This window comes from Ceratotherium simum, chromosome 14 (genome assembly GCF_057802395.1).
Source record: "Ceratotherium simum simum isolate JZ-2026a chromosome 14, ASM5780239v1, whole genome shotgun sequence".
Taxonomy (NCBI): Eukaryota; Metazoa; Chordata; class Mammalia; order Perissodactyla; family Rhinocerotidae; genus Ceratotherium; species Ceratotherium simum.
The window spans coordinates 51,796,367-51,808,481 of NC_141913.1; positions in this window are offsets into that span (position 1 = coordinate 51,796,367).

Here is a 12,115-nt window from a genome sequence, read left to right on the forward strand (position 1 = left end):
AATTTATCTTTCCAAAATCCTTTTCTATATTTTAATGTGATCATACTGTGCGTTGAGGATGATCCATTGAACAGTTTTTTGTCCATTCACTTCATTATCTACTTCTTATGGTAAATTTATTTTAACATTGTTAAAATCAATTTGATTTATTTTTATGAAGTGCATCACATAATTCGAGTTATTTACTTTATGTAGAATAGATGGTACTGAGACTTCAATTCTAAACTCAACATTTCATTGAAAAAAAAGCGAGTCAGCTCTATATAAATGAGGACTGTAACAGTCCTTTCATTCCAAAATGGCATTTCCCATTCCTCTAAGCTATGAAGGGCACACAGATGCCTCAAAACTTTTGCAAGGTCCTAAGAGTAAAATGTCTGTTTGGTCTCATGAACTGCATATTTAGTCATTTTTATAGCAATCACATTGTGTCATTTACAAATGGAGTCTGATAAATATTCCAGTTTGCACTTTCTTGAGTACAGAGCATTCATGTTTGATGGTGTAATTTCATTTTGGTTAAGGAAAATGTTATGCATTTGGGATCCTTTTAGTTCCCAACATGATTAAACCTGGTGTTGGAGCTAAAAAGCTCTTATGGCAATTTATCATTTGTTGGCTTAAAGAAATTTTCATTACTTCATCCCGCGACATCGCGTTCCTTGCAAGTTGCAGAACAGATTTTTCACTTAAAGACACTTTCTCTTCTCACATTCTACTCTCCATTACTGCCGAGATCCTCTTTCATTCCAAACGTTTATTTCTTGAGGCAGATCCAAGAGAGTACTTACGTGAAGAAAGAGATAGTATCTTCATTTCTTCTTCTGAAACTTGGAATTAATTCTACAGACTTCTTCAGTCTTTCCATTTGCTGTCCTCATTTTTTAATAAAATGCATCAGGAGCTACAAAAGGAAATGAGGCAGTCTGCTCACCTGCTTACACATACAAACGGTGAAAATAATTTCACTTCTTAAAGGCCCATCATGTACTTCGATTTATTCTTGGTGCTTGGAAATAATTATTTAACTTAATATTTACAGCCTCTAACCTAGAAGATTGTTCATATTAATTTATACAAGGGAAACTGAGGATCTTAAAGTTTATGTAAATTATCTACGGTTCAAATTCTGATAAGTAGAACAAGCAAATGTCACTTCCAGACTTGGCTTACTCCAAGTGTTCAATTTATTTCCACCCTGTGATCTTGTTTGGCTCCAAAACACCTGACAGAAGAGTTGTTTAGTAGAAAGAAATGATAAATTAAAATAACTTTGTGTAACATCATATCTGTTACTATTCCTTTCCACACTATCTCAGAAAATTAAGAGCTGCCTGTACCACAACTAAGAAATTGTTTGGGGTACAGAGAATGTAACCCGCTGATTACTTCACTATGATATCTACCTCTTTTTCCTTTTTTCTTAAAATAGAAATGATGACAATTTCTTTGAAACTAATCTTAAAAGGCTTTAGAAATAACTTATTTTTTAAACCTCGTTTTGGAAATCATTTCAGATTCACAGAAAAACTCCATATTTGTTTATAGTTCATTTTGTCTTTAGCCGGAGGGTATTCATTCAACAGTCTGTTACCAGAACATACTTGGTCTAGTTTTTCCTCCCACTTAGCATAGGTATGACATTCATTTTAAATAAAGTAGGATTTATTTGCTTGTGTTTGTATTCCACCCTTTTTCCACCTTCATTATTGATTTTATTTTATTTTTGTGTGTAAAATATTGGCATGATTCTGCAAGCTGGAACTCAATAAAAAGGTAAACACAAGGACATGCCACTTTGGGGCAGGCCATGTGGCGTATCAGATAAATTTGGAGCACTCCACTTCAGCGGCCCAGGATCACTGGTTCAGATCCTGGAAGCAGACCTAGACCACTCATCAGCCATGCTGTGGTGGCGACCCACATATAAAATAGAGGAAGATTGGCAAAGACCTCAGCTCAGGGCTAATCTTCCTCAAGTGAAGAAAGAGGAAGATTGGCAATAGATGATAGCTCAGGGAGAATCTTCCTCAGGAAAAAAAAAAAAAAAAGTGCCACTTCCTCATCTCTTTCTACCCATTTCCAAAAAAAGCTCCCCACAGATAACTGATGTCATCGGTTGCTGATTCATCCTTCCTGTGTTTCTTGTTGCACAAATGAGCATATACAGGCATAATCCTTTTCCCAACTTTGTTCTTACATGAATGTTGCACATTATAGATATTTCTTTCAACTTCGTATTTTCCATATCTGGCTTCTTTCACTTGGTATAGGGAATTGACAAACTACAGCCTTCTGGCCAAATAAAGCCCATGGCCTGTAAGTTAAGAATAATTTTTACATTTTTAAGGTTTGTAGAAAGGAAAAGAAAAAAAATATGTTACAGAAATTGTGTGTGGCCAGCAAACCTAAAATATTTACTTTCTGATCCTTTACAGAAAATGTTTCATACCTGTGACTTAGCATAATGTATATAGGTTTATCCGTGTTTTAGCATATACTAGTAGCTCATTCCTTTTTATTGCTGAATGTTATTCTATTGCCTGGATATATCATATTGTATTTATTCATTTATCAGTTGATGGGCATTTGTGTTATGTCCACTTTGGGGCTCTTATGAATAACAGTTTTATGAATATTAATACAAATCTTTGTGGGGACATATGTTTTCATTTCTCCTGTGTAGATACCTAGGAGTGGAATTGCTGGGTTTTAGGGCAAATATATTTTCAACTTTTTAAGAAAATTTCAAACTGCTTTCCAAAGTGGCTGCACCATTTTCCATTCCTACCAGTAAAATATGGAGGATACCCATGTATCCATATTCTAGTCAATATTTGTTATTTTCTTTTCTTTTTATTATAGCTACTCTGGTGGGTGCAAAATGATATCTCATTGTGGTTTTAACTTTCATTTCTCTAATGACTGATGATGACGAACATTTTTAAAAGCGCTTTTAAAGTGCATTTGGACTTTATGTCTTCTAACTATTGAGCAAAAACTGTTCTTTATGTATTTTGAATACAAGTCCTTATTCAGATGTGATTTGCAAATATTTTCTTCCATTTTGTGGCTTGTCTTTTCATAATAGTTCTGTCTGCAATAGAAATGTTTTTATGCTGTTTGGTTTGCTTTCTTGAGGATTTGCATACTATATTCATGACGAATATTGGTCTAGTTTTATTTTCTTGTAATATCTTTGTCTGATTTTGGTATCAGTGTAATACTGGTCTTATATAAGGAGTTTGAAAATATTTCCATCTCTTCAGTTTTATGGAAGAGATTGTGTAGGATTGGTGCTATTACTTTCTATAAAGTTTGATAGAATTCACCAATGAAGACATCTTATTGAGGGATGATCTTTGACTACAAATTTAATTTCTTTAATAGACAGGGCTATTTAGGTTATCTGTTTATTCTTAATTGAAATTTGATAGATTGTATCTTTCAAGGAATTTTTCCATTTCATCTAATTTGTCATAAACTTGTTTTTAATATTCCCTTACTATTCTTGTAATATTTGTAGAATCTATAGAAATATCACTTCTGTCCCCACTGATATTGGTAACTTTTGTATGTTTTTCCTCAAAAGAGACAACTGAGGTTTAACGATTTTTATTGGTTTTCTTGTAGAACAAGCTTTTGATTTCACCAATTTTCTCTATTTTTTTTTCTATTCTCTATTCCATTGATTTTATACTAATCTTTATTATTTCCTTTATTTTATTTACTTTGGGTTTAATTTGCTCTTCTTTTGGCAGTTACATTAGCTAGAAGTTGTGGTCAATAGTTTGAGTCCTTTATTCTTTTCTATTAGGTGTTTAGTGCTATAACTTTTCACCTAAGTACTGTTTTATCAGCCTCTCACAAGATTTAATAGGTTGTGGTTCCATTTTCTTTGTTTCAAAATACTTTCTAATTTCTATTTTGTTTTCCTCTTTAAGCTATATGTTATTTGGAAGTGTGTTAATTAGTTACCAAATATTTGGGGATATTTATAGCTCTTTTTGTGACTGATTTCTAACTTAATTACATTACCATCATAAAACATACTTTACATGACTTAAATCCTTTCAAATGTATTGAGACTTGTGTTATTACCCTGAATATGTCTATCTTTGTATAAAGTCTGTGTACACTTGAAAAGAACGTATCTTCCTGGTGGAGTTTTCTGTAATGTCAATGAGGTAAAATGGCTTGATAATGATATTTAAAACTTCTATAACTTTACTTACTTTCTATCTATTTGTTCTATCAATTATTGAGGGAGGGTGTGATATTGTGATTTATAATAAGAAATATATGCTTGGTCTTTGTCCAGGGTTCTTGCCTCACAGCTCCCAAAACACTTAGAACTTCATAAGTGATGAGAGCCATAAAGGTTTCTTTTGTTATGTTAATGAGGTGAGTTTTGGATCCCACACAAAGATGGGAGCTGGATGCCAAGGGAACCAATCAGCTGATTAGAGGATTGGCAATGTCAGTCCCTACCCCCACCTCTGGAGAGGGGAGAGTTGCTAAAGGTTGACTCAATTGCCAATGTCCAATGATTTAATCAATCATGACTACGTAATGAAGCCTCCATAAAACCCCAAAAGGATAGGGTTTGAAGAGCTTCTGGATTGGAGATTTGGGGAGAATGATGTGCTCAGAGATGGAATGGAAGTTGCACACCCTTCCCCCATACCTTGCCCTATTCATCTCCTCCATCTGGCTGTTCCTGAGTTATATCCTTTTATTTTATTTATTTATTTATTTATTTATTTATTTATTTATTTATTTATTTATTTTTATTTTTTTATTTTTTTAATTTTTTGTTTATTGCAGTAACATTGGTTATAACATTGTATAAATTTCAGGTGTACATCATTATACTTCTATTTCTGCCTAGGTTACATCATGTTCACCACCCAAATACTAATTACAACCCATCACCACACACATGTGCCGAATTATTCCTTTCACCCTCCTCCCTCCCCCCTTCCCCTCTGGTAACCACCAAACCAATGTCTGTCTCTATGTGTTTGTTTATTGTTGTTATTATCTACTACTTAATGAAGAAAATCATACAGTATTTGACCTTCTCCCTCTGACTTATATAATAAACTGGTAATCTAGTAAGTAAGTGTTTCTCTGAGCTCTGTGAGCTGCTCTAGCAAATTAATGGAACCTGAGGAAGACATCATTAGAACGTCCAATTTATAGCCAGTTGGTTAGAAGTAGAGGTAACAGCTTGGACTTGAGCCTGGAATTTGAAGGTCTGAAGTGAGTGTCTGGCGGGGGCAGTCTTGTGGGACTGAGCCCTCAACCTGTGGGATCTGATGTTATATTCAGGTAGACAGTGTCAGAATTGACTTCAATTCTCGAACACCCAGCTGGTGTCCTGAGCTTTGCTTTTTGGTTTGGGGACCACCCCTCCACCACACGTGCACACACACACACACACACACACACACACACGGGAATTGGGCACTCAGACCTTTACAAACAGGTATTGAAATCTTTAACTATAAATTGTGAAATTGTATATTTCTCCTTTTAATTGTATCAGGTTTTTATTTGTATATTTTGAAAGTTTACTATTAGGTGCAGAGGAGTCTAAGATTGTCAGGTCCTTTTAATGAACTTTCATCGTGGAAAGAACTTTCTTTAACCTTGACAATGTTCTTTGCTTTTAAATCTCTTTCAATTTATTAATATAATCCTTCAGAAAGTTTTAATTGTATATCGTTTTTCACCATTTTTCCCTTTACCTATGCATATCTTAGTATTTGAATGTGTTTATCATGGAGCAAATAGTTAAGTCTTGCTTTTTTATCCAATGTGACTAAACTTTGCTTTTTAGTATATTTAGAACATTTACATTTAATGTGACCCTTCATATAGGTGGGTGGCGTAGCCTGTGTCACTTTTAGCCACACATACTCTGTAGTTATTTAGTATCTACTTGAGTTTCTTTAGTATTATATCAGTTCTTTCCCAGTCACTTAGTTTTGTTGATCTCTTTGGTCTAAGACTAAGGATCATGACACTCAAATTTAGGGTCATGTGTTTTTTGCTTGAAGACTGAATGTCTTCATTCATCCTCAGGCTATTTCCTCACTCAAGTCTAGATTCCAACATTCATGGAACTCAAAGTATGGTAGTAGTAACTTGTATGTACCTATTTGTTGAAAATAGAGTTTTAACTATTTTTATTTTTGTTAGTGGGATTTTGAGGGAGTGAGCACTACCTTAAAAAATGTTCTTTCTTGATTTTCCCTGCAAAGTTTAGGAAGGAATGCTTTCCTGATGAGAGACTGAGAGAGAGAGAAAAAGAGAGAGAGACAATTTTCTTTTCCATTAAATGAAGCTAGTTTATACACAGCAAACTGCCTATCGAGTTGTCTCTTCTATGCATGTTCTCCACTCTTATAGGTTTTTGTTGCTACCAGAAGAAATGCAATGCCTTTGAGTCTAAAAATAACAGCATATCTTTTTTTATGGAACACTAAGTGTTGAATTCATATCCAGCAGTAGGCTTGAAAAACTCTATATAGCAATGTCATAAAAATTATTATTTTGTTGATTTTTCCTTTCATCTTTCTTCTTAGTTTGTTGAACAAATTAAGTTTATTTCTTCCGGTAGTAATTTGTCAGCTTTAATTAATTTTCATAGGATTGGTTTTATGTAAACTCCAAGGGCTTTACAACTACCATGTTTGTACTTCATACAACCATTACCTCAATATTAGGTAGTATTTACTTAATTAGAATTATAATGAAATGATTAAAAAAACCAACATTTATGTGTTTAGAAGTAACATGTTTTTCTAAATGGAATAGAGTATATTTATTATGCCATAAAATGCCTTGACATCATTATAAATAATAGTGACTTAGTAATTAACTGCTCTTGTATAGTCCGTAGAGAAAAATGAAAATGAGAGGAAATGAGTAACCTCTTTAGTTATTTGTAACCCAATAATATATTGGAGTTTGGTAAGATTACAAATTAATATTGTGTTTCCAGTGATTTGCACACAGAGAATCTTGCGGGGACCATGCAAATGCAGGGGGTGGTGAGATGTTTAAATATCATGTCCAAGCCTGATGGTACAGGTAAGTTGAATATTCATTGGAGGAGGCAGGCGCTGTCAAACATCAATCTCATAAAGTCAGGTCACCTTGACAATGTACTTCTGTGGTTAGGAATTAGACCTTCCAGTTGATAAGTCCTATTTGCTGACTCCTGTTGGGCTATTTCTGCTTGTGAGATTGATAAGAATTAGAATTTCAAACAGAATTCATCTGAAAGTTTACTTTTGAAACAGTACAAATATAAGATTTATACCTTTGGTCTTAATAATGGAATGATTTTCATTTCTAAAATATTTCTAATTTCTCAAATATTTAGAAGATTGAACAATGCTCACTACTTGCTGTCTGCATATATATTTGAATTTACTATTTTGACTGCAAATGGACATTTTAGCTTTGTTTTGGTTTTGTTTGTTTTTGATTGATTTTTTAAAAATACTTGAACATATAATGGTATTATGTCTTCTTTTTAGATTTATCTTCTCTGGATATATATGTTATATATATGTATATATATAGAGAGAGAGAGAAAGAGAGAATCATGTGTTAATTATCCATATCAATTAATTTAGAACACTATAGATCATCATGTAACATGTATTAAAAGACTATTTCATACAGGGCTCACATATGCACATTCACATACGCACACACAGGGTTCATCTAATTTTGATTCCCCTTTAGGATTAAACTTCATTCACTGTAGCTACTTTGGTTCTTTGATCTGTATTTTCCCAAATTTCTACTGATTTGAATAACTCCATGAATAGAGAGAATAAAAACCTTTATGTGTTTTCTGACAGCTTCTACCAGTTCTGTTTTTAGAATGCCACATTAATAAAGTACTATAGCAAATCATTCATGGCAGGCATAGATTTCAACTAATTTGGTCCAATGATGAAGTTGGGACTAGACTTTCATTTTGTAGTACAAATCTGAGAACAAGATTTAGTTAAAAAAAGAACTAGAATATAATTGTGCTGAATACACAAATTATTGTGTAAACTTTGCATTGATATATTTTCAATAAGAGAATATTAATTTAGCATTAATTAATATGAATAAAGCATGAAGAGTTCTTCTCATTACCATTATTCTAATTTTCAGCAAACTTTTCACCATTTGTTACAAGCTACAAATGAACCTAACAAATGATAAAAATCTGAATATCTTCATCAAACCCAGTTTCTTATCTCTTTTGGGCACTGAATTACTGAGCAGTAAACTATCTTTCACTTCTAATTTGAAAGTCATGACAACTTTTAACATTTGATAAACATTTTTCAGATGTTGATTCACTAAAATTAAAAAGAAACCACATGATTTAGAAAAATGTCCCCTTGACGTAGATTAGACTAGAAAGCTTCCTTGATTTTTCTGACAAACTTTTATTTTAAAAAAAAAAGAGATCTGTAACCTTCAGCAGACATTCAGCAGGACTTGACAAAGTTTTGATTGAGGAAAGATTGATTCTCTAAAGTTTGAGTGGTCAGACATGCACTGCATTTGCTGCGGTTCATTGCCATATCCCAGAAAGGATTTCTAGCCATTCTCGCCTAATGAGCTTATTAGTAAAAGGCTGAAAGGATCACAGATTGTCTATCAAGGAAGATTGTCAGTCACAAGCTGTTAGCAACTCTGCTGTGATTTATACACCATGAGTAAAGAACAGAATGGTACTAAAGTGCTGCTTATTCTGTCCCACAGCTTGTGCAGTAATACAAATAAAATATGTGGAGTAAAGGTTTAAAGGAAAAAAATAAGTTCTGAAGAAGAAAATCAAAGGAAATTAGACAGAATAGTGTTCTACCAGCTCCCATTTCCTTTAGTGGTAATTATAATGCAGAGGAGAAATCAAGGCACCTACAGCAGTAATAGCCCACGTCCAAAACGATGCTATTAAACGCCTATTGGAAAAAAAAAAAATAACAACCACCCAAAAACTAAGTCTGCTCGACTGCTGTTAGCAACAGGTAGAACTGACTTTTCTCCTTGGAGATGTATTTCTTCCATATTGAACAGATATTTGGAATGCTTCTCCATTGTACGACCCTTCATTTACACCTTAGTTTACCTTTCAAAATCAGTATTTTGGAAAGGTAGAGTTAGTATATCTTTTTTGTAGTCAGATAAGCAACTCTGGGCCAAATGAATTTGTTAATGAAAACCTCTGAATTTGATAAAAAATTTAGAATACTTTTATGTATATTATAATCCTTTTATATTCTATTTTAACTCATACTGTCATACAATAGTATAATTATATTTACACACTTTTCTTTCCTGACAATTGATTAGGGGCAGTATCTAAAACGCCTGTCTAAAGTGGATGAGGATTGAATTTTATTGCCAATGCTTATTTATCAAAGGTAAGGTAGTTCAGAATTATTTTGTTTGTTTTAAAAAGATTTATAGAACCCTTCTTTGATGAGTGAACACATTTCTTTCTCTGTTCTCTACACCTACCTTACTGAATTAGTTGATCTCCCATCCTGGCATAACTTGGTGGGAATGAACTCTTCTACACTGCTGTCATATTAATCATCACTGGGGCTGATGGAGTTAAAGTGATCCTCTTATGATCCGTTCACATCATTTACCAGGGGTTACTGTCAGGGGCAAGAAAGGAAAGCAGATACTGGTCTAATTTTCTTGCCAACATGATAAAGGGACCTCTAGATGAATAGACTAATGATATTTGGTAGGAAAAGGGTCTTATTATGGAATGTTCTTAATTGGATGTCCCTAGTCAAAGATTGCTTATAGTAAATAAACCCAGAATCTATGAATATATGAGACATGATTCCCTGGAAAATATTACATAAGCTAGAGTATGAAATGGAGATATTTCATAGACTAAATATTCTCTGGTGTGTGATAACAACCACTTACTTCACTTGGAGATGTCATCTACTCTGGGCCAGAGAATATATGTTAGATGCTGGAAAGAAGGGCCTAGAGAGCTCTCCTCAATATCCAGACTCCAACCTGCTTTTCCTGAAGTCTTGAGATCTTATAACCTTGAAATTATTAGTGAAGCTTGATCTTATTTGTGTGAGTCATATGTCTGATTTGTTTGAGGTGACAATCAGATTCTTTATGTTAAACCGATGCTAAAATGTTACTTTTATTATGCCACCTTTTTGGTAAAAGCAAAGAACAAAATTCTGTAGTTCCAGAATGCCTATTATAATGTTCTTGGAACAGTCTTTCCTCCCCTATTCTCCTCTATCAATCCTCTACTTGGGTGAAACTTGTTATCTCACAGTCCTGCAAAGCCCTTCAAATATTCCCATCCCTGCACTTTTGTTGATATTCTCCCACCAACCTCCAAGATGTGGCTACAACCTGCCTCCTTCTCGAGCATTACTGTTTAAAAGTGATCTCTACCCAGCTGGATTCCTACGACCTCCTTTACCACCCCACACACCACCTGCACACTCTCACATTTCAAACAAATCTTTTTTTCTTCAAATTTAAAATGGAAAACAAGAAAAATTAAATAAAATGTAAATTTCTTTAGGAAATTTGAGTAGAAAAACTCATTAATGCAAAGCACATGAGCTTGACTATATAAAATCTTAAGACTTCTGTTGAAAAGAACAAATAAGGCCTCAAGAAAACAGATTAAGAAAACATTTGTGGATATGTAATATATAAAGCGTCAACGTCCCTATTCTGTTAAGACCTCTCACAAATCTGTAAGGAAAATGTGCAAGACATGTGAAGAGGCAAAACCAGAAGAAAATAATCTAAATGACAAGTAAATATGAAAATAGTTCTATAACCTTGCTCAGGCATTAATACCATGAGCTACAGGTCTTCCTAAAAAATTTGAAAGCCAAACAAAATATGAATACATGTCTTTAATGAGGAAGTTAGGAAACACATTTTCACACACTGTTCCTGGATGTGTAAGTAATAAAACCTTTTAAAATTAACTTGTCAAAAATTCAAATAGATATTGATTGTGAAAATTCTCCTCTTAGGATGCATAAACCAAAACGATATCACAAATATAAGACATATGCACTGGAATGTTTATTAAAATATCATTTATAATAATATGAACTTAAAAATGCCTTAAATATAAATAAGAGGGTATAGTTAAATATATTACAGTACACAAACTGGAATCTAACGCAGATCTTAACATATATATCTGTAATTATTTATGGGAAAATATATCCTATTATAGCATAAAACAATCACATATCAATATGTTGAATATGATGACCTATTTGTGAAATATACGTATACATATGTATATGTATATACATATATAATTTGTGGTATAAGTATAGAAAGTACACACACAATACAGGCTGGAAAATATATACCAATATTTCCAGTGGCTCTCTGTGATATTTGTATTTCTGGGACTTCCACTGTCTAACTATATATTCTTTCAGTCTCTAACTTTTTAGATAGGCGGTATGTTTTATTTTTTTAATGAGAGAAAAATTAATATCTCTGCTACACTTTGTCTTTATTAGTTTAGCAAAACTCACATTTATCTCACCGTTCTGCTGTCTGATGGATATGAAGCCAGTGGGAGGGTAGGAGTAACATGGTTGAAAGACACCCACTCGTGCTGTAGCTGGTGACAGTGAGAGATCAGTAGTGAAGCCTGGTCTTGTGGGACTGAAAACTATCTCCACTGTGGCTGTTGGCTTTCCTGATGAAATGACTCATCCACGAAACCTGCCTAAACGGCAAGCGCAATCAAGACAGCAGTCCAGGAGCACTCAGAGGGAGAGCGGAAGCAGCTAAAGCCCATTCCTTGCAGCCATTTCCATTCTGCTAGCTGTTAGCCATGACAGTGACTGTAATCAGTCACTGTCATGAGGCATTTGACAGGGATCTTTGTTAGAAAGCTTTCCTTTAAATGGAGTCAATAAAAGTTTGTATTACTAATGCAGAGACGTAGAATTCTCTGAAATTGCTAAAAGGGAACCTGACCAAAAATTGAATAAGTGAACGAATGAATGAGCAAACAACAAATAAAGTGAAGAAAGCAGACAATCCCAGTGCA